Here is a 13,162-nt window from a genome sequence, read left to right as displayed (position 1 = left end):
GCCAGATGGGGAGATGGTCCTCACTTGAAGACTCAGCAGGGGTTTGTGGGCTCTGCATGTACTTGGCAGAATGCCCAGCCTGGCGTAGGTGTCAGGCCAGGCCCAAAGGGACCAACCTCAAGCTGAAGGGTCTCAGAGGGAGGCCTCTGGGGCTTGGGACAGATATGGGGGCCTCCAGCAGGAGATCTGGCCATTCACACCAGACAAGTGGAGGGAGAGCACGCAGAGAAGCTACTTCATCAGCTTGCCCAGGGAGCAAGGACACCTAGGGACAAAAGCCAGCCAGCCTCAGGCTTCTTAGGGAGCTGCCCCCCTCTAACTTAAGATCTGCAGTCATGCCAGGGGCTTGAGGTATCCAAAATCTGTCCCTAGACCCACAGAACCCAGAATAGGGCATCCCTGGAACTGCAGAGGGACTGGCACAGGCCCACGGGGTGCAAGTTCATACAGACTGTGATCCCAGGCCTGGTTCCTACCCAATTCCTAGCTGCATGACCTTGAAGAAGTTGCTAAAACTCTTTGATCATGTTTCCTCACAGGAAATGGAGACAAAAATTCTTACCTGAGTGGGTTGTCACTGGTACTAAATTATATATATGAAGTATTTAGTGATGGGTATGGAACTGTTCAACAAATTGCAAAACATTATCAATTAATAAGTTATTAATAACCCACTGCCATCGAGTTGGATCCAACTCATAGCAACCCCTCCTTGGGTTTTCGAGTCAGTATCACTACAGCAATAGATTGCCCAACCTTCCTTCCAAGGAGCAGATGGTGGGTCTGAACTTCTAGCCTTCTGGTTAGCAGCCAAATGCCTCAGGCATTACACCACCAGAGCTCCCTGTTATTAATAAGTCATTTTTATTATTAATTAGTATGTATTAATACTCCTATTTATAGTTTGATAATGGACAATATCCTCCACTCCAGCCCAATGACACCCATCTCCACTCCTATGGCTCTGAAGTGTGGCAGGACAGGGTCAAGCATCCTTGTCCCCACCTCCCTCCTCCCAGAGAGCCGCTTAGTTTCTGATAGGGGTTGCCATGGTGACAGGGCAATGTGGGGAGGAAGAGATGAAGAGAAGTCTAGAGGGAGGTCTCTGGAAGTTCTGGCCTTGCTTCTGGCCTGGGAGACTTTCAGGTGTCTCCAGTCACCCAACCTGTTCTGGTCCCTCCATAACTTGCCAGGTAGACACTCATCTTGGAGAGGAGCTTGTGGGTCACAAGTATGGACTTGTCAAATGCCACAGAGACTAATTTAGGCTCATTACAGATGGGGAAACTGAGGCTCAAAGAGGCAGACCCTATATATTTCAATGCACTGGCCTATCCACCAGTGCATTGAATCCACCAGCTCTGTAAGAAGCTCTGGTGGTATAACAGTTAAGGCATTTGGCTACTAAACAAAACAAAAGGCCAGTGGTTCAAATCCACCAAGCTGCTCCACAGGAGAAAGATGAGGCAATCTACTTCTGTAAAGATTCACAGCCTTGGAGACCCTATGGGGCAGTTCTACCCTGTTGTATATGTCACTATGAGTCAGAATTGACTCTATGGCAGTGGGTTTGGGTTTGGGTTTCAGTGTTCTAGTAGTCTTCCAGCTATAGCCCTGTTGCTGGTAGTAGGACATTCTGACCTCAGTTTCCCCTTCTGAAATAGAGGTTCAGCCTGTGTCAATGTTTTGAAAAGCCAGAGATGAATACTGTTTATCCACAGGCCATAGACCACAACGTCATGTCCACCTGTGGCCACCGTAACAGGATAACTCTGAACATTCCAGCTGAACATGTAGGAGTCATTTCAGGATGCAATAGGCATTGGAAAGGTTCGTGGAAGGCTAGTAGCTCAAGCCTGTGCTATCTCACTGTGGCCCCAGTGACAGGGAGCAATGACATCACACAAGTGCAAGCACATGGGTTCCACATTCAACCTCTCATTTAAAAGTCTTAACAACCCTTTGCTAAACATATTGTTAATCCATTGCACAGATGGAAACACCAAGGCTCAGAGGAGTTAAGGCACTTTCCCAAGATCACAGTGGTAGTGGCTGAGCCAGATCTTGAACCTAGGTCCGTCTGACTCTGAAACCTGTAGCTATCATATTAGATTATTACACTGACCTAGAGAGGGAAGGGTGCTTTTCAGTCATTCCATCTTACAGATAAGCAACTAAAAACCAAAGAGGCTGAATACTGTTCTCAGATTCACAAAGCAAGCTGGACACAGAGCTGGGTGGAACTTCCCAGCATCTAGCCTCCCATATGCCATGCACACAGTGTGATCCCTCAGACAATGCTGTGTGCCCTGCAGCCTGACAACACCCGGGGCACAGAAGTCAGCCCTGGGGCTGTCAGCATGTTAGCTCTCAGCTAAGCTAACACACCTTAGTGTGTGCCATGGCCTGCAAGGAATAGTGGGCACTGGGGACCATGCAGGAGCCCTGATGGTAAAGTGGTTAAGAGCTTGGCTGCTAACTGAAAGGTCAGCGGTTCAAATCCACCAGCTGCTCTGTGGAAGAAAGAAACATGTGACAGTATGCTTCTGTAAAGATTTATAGCCTTGGACACCCTATGGAGCAGCTCTACTCTGTCCTATAGGGTCACAATGAGTTGGAATTGACTCTATGGCAACAAGTTTGATTTTTTTGGTTTTGAGGACCATGCAGATTTATCTGTGGCCAGTCATGTGACCAAGGTCAGGTGCAATGTAAAGCCAGTGCCTCTTGCCCTATCCTTCACTGTCAGCCATGGCTCCTAAGCCTGTGAAGGCCTCTCCTGCCTCTCCCCACATTCCCCCAGCAGCTCATTCCCCCACCAGTGCTGGCTCTGGGGAAAGATCCCTCTTCTGCCTCTTTAGCTCTAGGTGAAGAAGACAGCTGTGTGATCTTGGGCAAGTCACAAACCTTCCTGAATTTTGGATGACCCGGATGCTACCAGCTCTACACCTTCCCCCACCCCTTGGGGGCTGGGGAGAATGAGTGACAGTCCTTGCCCTCATCTCCCAAGACACCCAAACCTCCTGAACCAAAACAAGCTAGACATTTCCTGCCTGCACACCTACTTCTCAGGGTTGTTTGAGCAACTAAACTGGCTAAGAATGAGCTCTGGACCCTGGGATACATACACAGGCAATGCTGTTATTATTAAGCTTCTTCATTTCCCAGCCTTTGGATCCCAGGGGATTAGCAGCCCTTTGCCACAGTGGGAAAGAGAGGCTTGGAAAGCCAAGGCCACTGGTAGCAGTGACAGCAGTTGGTCAAGGGCAGGAAGGTAATCTTCCCAAGGCATTTGGTTGGGTACTCAGCTGGAGATAGGAGGGCAGCCCTGGCCCTAACTTTTGAGGCTCCAGGACCAGGGGACAGAATTCCATAAACCATAGTTCTGAAAATTTAAAGCTGTAGATCAAGCCAAAAAACTGTTACAAAAAATCTCTTTTATCCTCCCACCTTTACAAAATGCACTCCTAATGCTCTGGAAGGTCAGGTTCAAATTTAGACCTCTCAGGAAACCACAGAAGAATGTGGCCCACCCTCATTCTCTCCCTGACTGTCCTTCAGCAAGAAACCCCAGCCCACATCCAAGCTCCACTCCGTACACAGCAGCCACAGGGCTACACAGCAGACAAAGGGCTAGGGGTGTACACAGTAATAAGATGTGGCCTGCACAGGCCTTGGAAGTGGACGTAGAGCTGTTTTGGCAGGGAATTCTGGGATCCCAGGTACCCAGAGTATAGACTAGAAATGGTTGGCAGAGCCTTGCAGATTCTTCATTATGGGGAAGGGAGCCCTCTAAAGTGTGGGCCCAGGGTGGGGCCCCTCTCTGTCTAGGTCAAAGGCAGTGCCCTCAGAGGGTCTCAGATATCTACTCAACATATCCACCAGCTCAGCCTGTGTCAGGGCCAAAAAAGTCCTCTCCATGTGGAAGGTTCAAGAGAAAGGTCTTCTGGTGAGACCCCCGAGACTATGGCCCCTAGCTACCCTTCAGGTCTGGAAGTGAACTCACTCCTATGGCTTCTAACCAAGTAACAGACAAGCAAAAAGGGTGAACATTTACATTAGGTAGATACACTTCTTGGAGCAATCAATCATGGCAAAAAAAAAAAGGGCAGTGTTTGCACAGGGAGACAGCTTGGGGGGGTGGGAGTGCCTGGGAAGGAAGGACACAGTGAAGAGGTAACTACAGGGAGGAAGTGGGAGACATGGGGAGAAAGTGGGAGACATGGGGAGGAAGTGGGAAGAGAGCTGTTACACTGTGGAGAATTGCAGTCAATGTCACGAGACAAAATATGTATGATCTGGTGTATGGAAAACGAATTTGCTCTGTAAACTTTCACCCAAATCACAATAAAAATTAACCAAAAAAAAAAAAGAGGAAGATCTTGTCTCTATTTGCACAGAACCCATTCCAGCTGGGGAGGTAAGTCACACCTAAGAACAGGACTTGGGAATATGTGTCTAGAAACCTGCATCAGAGGAAAATACACAGGGCACAGTGGGAAGTGCAGAGGCGGGGCTGAGCCTAGGCTCTAAGCTCCCCCAAGCCACATGCTTCTTGGGACAGGATGGCACTGTTGCCTGTGGTCACAGAACCCTGGTCACAGCACATTATATCTCTTCTCCCATCCCTGGCTCATCCAGGTGCCGGGAATTCTGCTTGAGGATTTCCCTGACCTTGGATGGTATTGGCCTCAAGCGTCTCTGTTAAGGACCCTGAATAGAGCTAAGGGGCTTTCTAGGATTGGCCTGTGTTATCCTATCACAAAGGGCTACAAAGGAGAAGGTCAGCAATGATCTTTCCCATCTAATGGAGAATGATCTTCCTTTCTCCTCTCCCTTCAAGCCCTGAGATCTCCCAGTCCCCGATTTCTATTGTTCACAAAACACACAAATGGACACTGAAAATGATACAGTTTGGATCATATATACACAGCTCTCTCCGTGCCCATCTCCACCTGACATTTCCAAATCTGCCTCTCCCTATCTCAGTAACTGGTGTTACTATTCATGCAATTGGGCAACAAAAACCCAAAAGCCACTCCTGATTCCCCTGTCCTCTCATGCCCTCCCCATGTCTAATTCATTGTCTATCCTTTGCCTTTCATTTCCTAAGTATGTATCTCAAATTCATCAATTTCACTTCAATCCTAATACTGTTATTGTTGGATGCCATCAAGTTGGCCCCTGACTCATGATAACTACATGTATGATGGAAGAAAATGCTGCCCCATCCCCATGACTGGTTGTGGATTCGACTGGTGTTATCCATAGGGTTCTGATGGGCTGATTTTTAGAAGCAGATTGGCAGGTGTTTCTTCCTAGTTTATCTGTATCTGGTAGCTCTGTTGAATCCTGTGTAGCATCATAGCAACACACAAGCTTCCATTGATAGATGGGTGGTAGCTGCACAGAAGGTGCAATGGTTAGAAATCGCAGCCGGGTCTTCCACATAGAAAGTGAGAATTCTACCAATGAACTATCACTGCCTCCATCCCAATATTACCTTAGTTCTAACACTCCAAGATGAGTACCCCAGCCTCCTAGTGTCTCTCTCTGCCCCTCCAATCCATTCTTAGCCTAGTAGCTTGTGTCTTTTAAAGAAATGAATCAGATCATGTCATCTCCTTACTTTAAACCTTCCAATGACTTTTCATTGCACCTATGAGTACAATCCAACGGACTTATGTGTCCCTCTGTGTCCTGGCCACTGACCACCTGCCCATCCTACCTCTACCACCCTGGTCTCAGTCTCAGCCTCCAGCCACACTGCCCTCTGTAAAGTCTTTGAATGGTCCAAGCCAGCCCTTGCCTAGGGCCTTGATATTGGACTTGTGATTCCACCTGCTTTTCCTCCAGCTAATCATCACATTTCAGCTCAAATGCCACTTCTATGGTGAATCCTCAAGGACCCTTATGTCTAAAGTAACCAGTACTCCACCCTCCCTCCCCATGATTTATTTTCTTCCTGCACTTATCACTATCTAGCATGCCATTTATCTACTTGTATATTGCTCATCCACCACCCATCTGTCAGTTTATTGTACTGTGGTGGCTTGCAAGTTGCTGTGATGCTGGAAGCTATGCAACAGTACTTTAAACACCAGCAGCCTCCCCTATAGTGGACAGGTTTCAGCAGAGCTTCCAGACTAAGACAGACTAGGAAGACAGGCCTGGTGACCTACTTTTGAAAATCAGCCAATGAAAACCTTATTGTCAGCCTCATATTGTTTTCAGAGTTTCTGCTCTACCTCCTAGTTCAGTAAATACTGCCTGGGAACTTAAAAGCTTGCCAGTGGCCACCCAAGAAAAACAATTTGTGTCTATTCCCCTAGAACAACAGAGGAAGACAGAGACCCAGGAATCAGAAGGAGATGGATTACAAGCCTAATTGCCACCATGAGCCTCCTTTGCTATAAGACCAGAAAAAAAATGAATGATGGCCAGTTATCATCACTAAAGGTGATTAAAGGTTTACCATCCTTTAATCAAAGGAGCTCTGGTGGTATAGTGGTTAAGCCTTTTGCCTGTTAACCAAAAGGTTGGTGGTTTGAACCCACCAGCTGCTCTGTGGAAGGAAAATGGGGCAGTCTTCTTCTGTAAAGATTTACAGCCTTGGAAATCCAATAGAGGTCCCTATGAGTCAGAACTGACTCAATGGCAATGAATTTAGTTATCCTTTAATCAAGGACCCAATAGATGGATCTTGATCAAAAGGAAGAAATAATGTGGAACAGAACTTCAAATTCTTATTGGAAACCAGACTTACTGGATCCATTGAGACTGGAAGAACCTGTGAATCATTGCCTGAAAACTACTTTTAAGCTTTGAACTGAAATATCCCAGGGAGTCATCTTTAAACTATACAAAAATTTAACACATTGAATAAAGAATGCTGACCACAAGTTGTTCTCTTTTAAAGACTTATCTATATGAGACTGAATGGACAACAGTAACTCTAAAACACAGAAGAGAACTGTAAGGGGCAGAGAATCTAAGTTAATGGTGATGAAATAGTAAGAGTAGAGATAGGGAGAATGGTGACAAGACGTGAAGTGTGTGACCACTGTCAATGAACTGTACATGTAAAAACTGTTGAATGAATACATGTTTTGTTGTGTATATTTTCACTATGTGTATATGTATATATGTATATACATATATACATATATATATGTATATATATGGTAGCATAGTGCCTAAGGCACTTCACTGCTAACCAGAAGGGGAGGTTCAAACCCACCAGCCACTCCTAGGAAGGAAGGTTGGACAATCTATTTCCATAGTGATACTGCCTCGGAGGGGTCACTATGAGTCGGGTCCGACTCCACGGCCCATAAAAACAACTATATATATATATATATATATATATAGTGCCTATAGATCACAACAGAATATTGTCTGAATAGCTTGTTATGGACATGTCACTAGAGGAGGACATCTTGTTTGGTAAAGTGGAGGGTCAGTGAGGACAAGGACAACCCTCAGTGAGATGGAGTATCACAGTTGCCACAAGAGTAGATCTGAACATGCTAGCAATCATGAGGATGATTCAAGACCAGGCAATGTTTAGTTCTATTGTACATAAGGTTGCCATGAGTTGGAGTAGCATCAAGGACAACTATCTAGCTCTCTATCTGTATTGTTCTATGAAGGCAGGAGTCTTCTGTATATTTCACACTTCTGAATCCCTACCTCTTAACACAGGAAGACAATCAGAGACATTTTTCAATTGCTTAAATAAATGCATGGCTGCCTAAATGAACAAATGGCACTATATCTGAGCAAAAGGAAGCCTCAGGCCACTTCCAGAAAGGATCCTAGACTGCCACAGCCCACAGTAATTGCCCCTTTTAAAAATCATTCTGGGTCTTAAAGACAGAAGCATCAAGACTGGCACATTTTTATGCCATATCTTGTTTTCTTTTTGTTTCACCTATGTTTTTCTTTTCTTTTCTGCCAAGATAAGGTCCTTGTCTAATTTCGCTTTTAACATGATCTCAGCAATGAACGGGCATGGAGCACGTGGTAAGGACTCAGGAACTGAGATGCGTTTAATGACAAAGGTGAAGGTGATGATGACAGTGAGGAGGATGGTGGTGATAGGAATGCCACTAATCTATACAGTGGAATTAGAAAAAAGCACCTGCTCTGGGCAGATGCAGCCCATAGGAGCCTAACTTTGCCTTTGTGAGAAGAAAACATGTGCCTTTTTATACCAGGTGGACACAGGCTTCTGTATCCTATAGAGCCTGGTGGTGGCGAGGCTTGGCAGCGAAGGTGGTGAAGAATGCAGATGTTAGATTGTGCTGTTGTTGTGATGGAGTGAGGGTGGCAATGGTGATGTTGGGATGGTGGGAATGTTCCATAATGGTAGAGTGAGGGGGTTGCTGGTGATGTTGGGATGGTGGGTGTGTTCCGTGGCAGTGGGGTGAGGGTGGTGTGGCGATGTTGGGATGGTGGTAGTATTCATTGATGGTGGGGCAAGAGTGATGGTGAAGGGTATTGTGAATGGTCCTTAGAGTCTTCTGTATATTTCTCACTTCTGAATCCCTAGCTCTTAACACAGGAAGACAATCAGAGACATTTTTCAACTGCCTAAATAAATGCATGGCTGCCTAAATGAACAAATGGCACTATATCTGAGCAAAAGGAAGCCTCAGGCCACTTCCAGAAAGGATCCTAGACTGCCACAGCCCACAGTAATTGCCCCTTTTTACAAATCACACTGGGTATATATATGGTAGCAACTGTGCTACCATATATATATGTATATACATGTATACATATAGTGAAAATATACACAACAAAACATGTATTCATTCAACAGTTTTTACTGTAAAACCCAAGGTACCAACATAGCAAAGTCTGAACTTCCTGAAGAGCTGAGGAGGCACATCCATTCAGGCTAGGAGGGGACACTAGATTGTGAGGACATTCACCTCATCCCAACTACTCAACAGCCCAGGACCTGGTTGCTGAGGGCAATGCTGGATGTTGCTGGGAGAGGTTGCTAAACACTTGTGTGTCCTCGCTGTGGGCTAGGGCCACAGGCTACCCACCAGTCAGCTACACTGGGCAAATATTTGCCTTGTTTTTATACTTCATTAAAACCCCCTTTTATGATGTTAGTTCTGACTGTAGGGATTGAGTGTCTCCATTTCCAGAGCTACCACAAGCTTCACTGGGTGGGCAGCCTTGGGAGCTTGCTCTCTGTGCCCTGCATGGTGCTCAGGAAGCCCTGCTCCCACTCCTTCTGCAGTCCCTCAACCTCAGTGCAAGGACAGAGGAATGAGTAATCCACTTGGGCATCTGATTTCTCCACTGAGCCTAAGCTTCCTCATCTGTAGAATGGGCTGGTAACTCCTAGCTCCCAGGGCTGTCTTAGGGATCAGGTGAGATAGTAACCACAGCTGGCACATAGGTCCTCAGCACATGTTAGTTCCTTTCTTTCCCTCTCCTCTCTTTTCTAGCCTCCAAAATAAAGAATTGATTTCTCAATTTGAGGAGAGATCAGAGACTTGGGGCAAGGCTACCTGGAGTGTCCACCAATGCCTTTTTTCGAGGTCTGGTTGATTTCCATCCTGGGTACTTATTTTCTCCTCAGTGAAGAAGAACTAACTTCCACCTGTGTCTCAGATACAAGTGTCCTTACAAAGCAGAGAAATCGCAGGCCTGAGGTACAGTGGTTGGTGTACATGTATCTGCAGGATAGTCTGAAAGCAGCTGGACTGAGAGGGTCATGTTGGGTGCCTTCCTGGGCCAGTAGAGAAGGCCAGCCCTTGTCCCCTAGGACCACTCCTCAGTTTCTAAAGGTGCTAAACACTGAATCCTGAGAGAGAGAGAGAGAAATTGAGGCCCAGAGGGAGAAGGGACTCATCAGAGGTTGTACAGGCCCTACAAATGGTCTTATGCCTCAGCCCACCTTCCTCTGCTCCAAGCTGCCAAGGGAGCAGAGAGCCTTCTGGGATGGTCGCTGGAGTGCTGGGCCCTGCAGGTGAACATCCAAAGGGAGGCAACCGATGGTTTCTAACAATAGCTTCTGTGCCTATAACAAGCTCGCACCTCAGAGGGAGGGAAGAGGCTGGGCTGGGAGATGCTTGGGAGGGAGGACGCTGACCTAGATCACTCAGGATGGGGCAGAGGCTGGAGTCCTCCAAGATGATGGCCTTCACCTGTCCCAGCCCACCCTCTTCTCACATTCTCCTGACTCCCAAGATCTGCCACTAACAACACTTAGGGAATCTCCTATTGGGAGAATAGACTGGGCTGGAGGAGACAGTCAGGGCCTGGGGGTTAGGAGCCTACCATCTCCACAGCTTTGCCAAAGGGCCTTGGGCAAGCTTTCCTCTCTCTGGGAGGCAGACTCGCTAGCCCCCACCCCACACTTACTCCTGTTGGCCTTGTCAGCCCTGAAAAATCAGGTCTGCAAACGGATTCTCTCCAAGGGAGACTGGAGCTGGGGGCTGAGCCCTGGAGAGCCACAGCTTCAGAGAACATCAGCGCATGCCTGACAGTTGAGGAAACTGAGACCCAATGAAGGAAAGAGACTCACATAGGGAGAGGGAGGGGAGACAGGGCAGGGCTTCCTCAACTAAATAATCTCTTCAGGAGCTCTGGTAGTAGTGCCTAAGGCATTTGACTGCTAACCAGAAGGCTAGTGGTTCAAATCCACCAGCCACTCCTCGGAAGGAAGATTGGGCAATCTGCTTCTATAGTGATACTGCCTCGGAAACCCAAGGAGGGGTTGTTATGAGTCAGATCTGACTCAACGGCAATGGGTTAGTTAATTTTCAGGTCTCTTGGGGACTGGGGGCCTCAAAGTGTCTTCCTGCTGCTGCACCCAGGCCTGGCCGAGTCTGGGAGTGTGGGGGCAGGTCATTAAGGATCTAGAGACAAGGTTCTCTGCCGCCAGCTGGGAAACCCCAACCCAATCTCAGGGGTCCAGTAGGAGCCCCTGCCTGGGCTGTGTGCCCAGAAGAAATCAGTGCAGAGCAATTTCCTCCCCAGCTGGTAGAAGAGATAAGGATGAGTGTGGAGGGGGTGGGGGAGTTATCCATCTGGCCTCCTGGGAGGTCCCTTCCTGCCCATGAAGCTGGGTATCAATGCCCAGTCAGAGCTCTGCCCTAAGGCCTCCTGTGGCCTCTGTCTAACCCAGGGAAAGGCAGGCCCTGAACCTGCCTGACCAGTTCTGGGTGGTCCAGAGGGTGGGCAGGCCATAGGGACAGAGCAGACAGAAGCCCTGGGTCTAGCTCCCAGAGTATAGGGTGCAGGAACAGCAAAAGGAGAGCTTAGTTCCTGTTTCAGGGCTCCCCTTGCCTAGTCACTGGCAACTCTGCCCTCACCCATAGCCAATCCTCAGAGCCCAGGCCTCAGGGGTCAAGTCAACAAAGTTAGACTCAGGAAGGATGAAGCCTCAAGACATGAGCCTCTGCCAGGAAGAGACAGTCTAACTGTGGGTTCTGTACAAACAGAAGGTCAGGGGGTTCTTGGGGATTGAGGGAACCAAGTTGGTCCTGTATCGCCATCTGGGACAGAACCAGGAGACAAGCCATTCAGGGAATCCTGGGAAATATGCCATCATCCGTCCTCTACACTTAGAGTACATGCAGACACTGTCCCCTCTGAACCTAGGCTTCAGACCCACATGCCAACATCTCTCAGCACCTAGATGTCCCAGCAATAAAGACCATACCAGATGTCATCAAGTTCACCTTGACTCATGGTGACCCCACATGTGTCAGAATAGAACTGTGCTCCATAGGGTTTCCAATGGCTGATTTTTCTGAAGTAAATCACCAGGCCTTTCTTCTGAGGCACCTCTGGATGGACACAAACCTCTCATCTTTCAAGCACATTAACCATGTGCACCAACCAGGAACTCCAGATGTCCCTCAAACTCAATCTGTCAAACAGAACTCCTCACCCAACCCTTGATCCATCCACTGCTGCCTTTCCAATCTCAGCTGGGAGTCACCCCTAACCCCTTTTGGCCCTAGTGCCCTGTACAGGACAGAGCCCAGGGAGAGTATACAGTAAGGTCCTGCTGGACTAAACTAAGTCCAGTCACTCACAGGGTATGGGGGCAGGGCAACAGATGGAAAGATGAAAGCATCCTAGTCATACCTCCTTTAGGCTGTCTGAGGAAGTGGGAAAGGCGTGGAATGAGGAATCACGGTCTATGTCAAAAATCCTACTTTTAGGGCACCTGCTCCTTCTGGTCATCTGTTTCTTTATCTGACAAATGGGGAAAATAAATTCTGTCTTGTTTATCTTGTCAGGTAGGTGTGAGGAACCAATGAAATAATTTTGTTGTTGTTAGGTGCTGTCGAGTCGGACCCAACTCATAGCGACCCCTCCTTGGGTTTCCGAGGCAGTATCACTATGGAAGTAGATTGCCCCATCTTCCTTCCGAGGAGTGGCTGATGGGTTTGAACCGCTAGCCTTCTGGTTAGCAGTCAAGTGCCTTAGGCACTATGCTACCAGATATAATAGGTAAAATTATTCAAGAAAAGTAACCAAACTTGATACCATTGAGTTGAATATGACTCATAGTGACCCCCATGGGTTTCTGAGGTGGTAAATCTTTATGAAAGTTAGATTGTCCCATTTTCCTTCTGCAGTGTGGCTGCTGGGTTTGAACTGCCAACTTTCTGGTTAGCAGTCAAATGCCCTAGGCACTGCACCATAAAAATATGTTGTTGTAAGCTACTATCAAGTCAGCCCTTAACTCATGGCAACTCCATGCACAAGGGAACAAAATGCTGCCCAGTCCTGTGCCATCCTCATCACAGACTGGGGACTGGTGTTGTGATCTACTGGGTTTTCAATGGCTGATTTTTGGAAGTAGATCACCAGGCCTTTCTTCCTGTTGTTGCTGTTGTTGTTGTTGTTGTGAGGTGCTATTGAGTCATCTCTCTGACTCGTAGCGACCCTATGCACAGCAGAATGAAATACCACCCCGTCCCGTATCAGCTCTACAATTGTTCTAGTTACTTAGTGCTGCTCTGACAAGAATATACCACAAATGGGATGGCCTTTAACTAACAGGAGTTTATTCTTTCACAATATGGAGGCTTTAAGTCCAAGTTCAAAGTGCCAGGCTCTAGGGGCTGGGTAAAAGCCCCTCAACCTTGGGGTCCAGCTCTGCCTCCTGCTCCCAGCC

The 13,162-nt window shown here is 47.5% G+C and overlaps 1 protein-coding gene across 1 annotated transcript in view; it reads right to left on the bottom strand.

Moving 5' to 3' along the window:
* Positions 1 to 13,162, bottom strand: part of HCN4 (hyperpolarization activated cyclic nucleotide gated potassium channel 4) — a 58,042-nt gene that overhangs the window by 10,254 nt on the left and 34,626 nt on the right. The window lies entirely within an intron of this gene.

Source organism: Orycteropus afer, unplaced genomic scaffold (genome assembly GCF_000298275.1).
Source record: "Orycteropus afer afer isolate SDZICR_OR568_19922 unplaced genomic scaffold, OryAfe1.0 scaffold00233, whole genome shotgun sequence".
In the NCBI taxonomy this organism is placed as follows: Eukaryota; Metazoa; Chordata; class Mammalia; order Tubulidentata; family Orycteropodidae; genus Orycteropus; species Orycteropus afer.
This window is presented reverse-complemented; position numbering and strand designations above follow the sequence as displayed.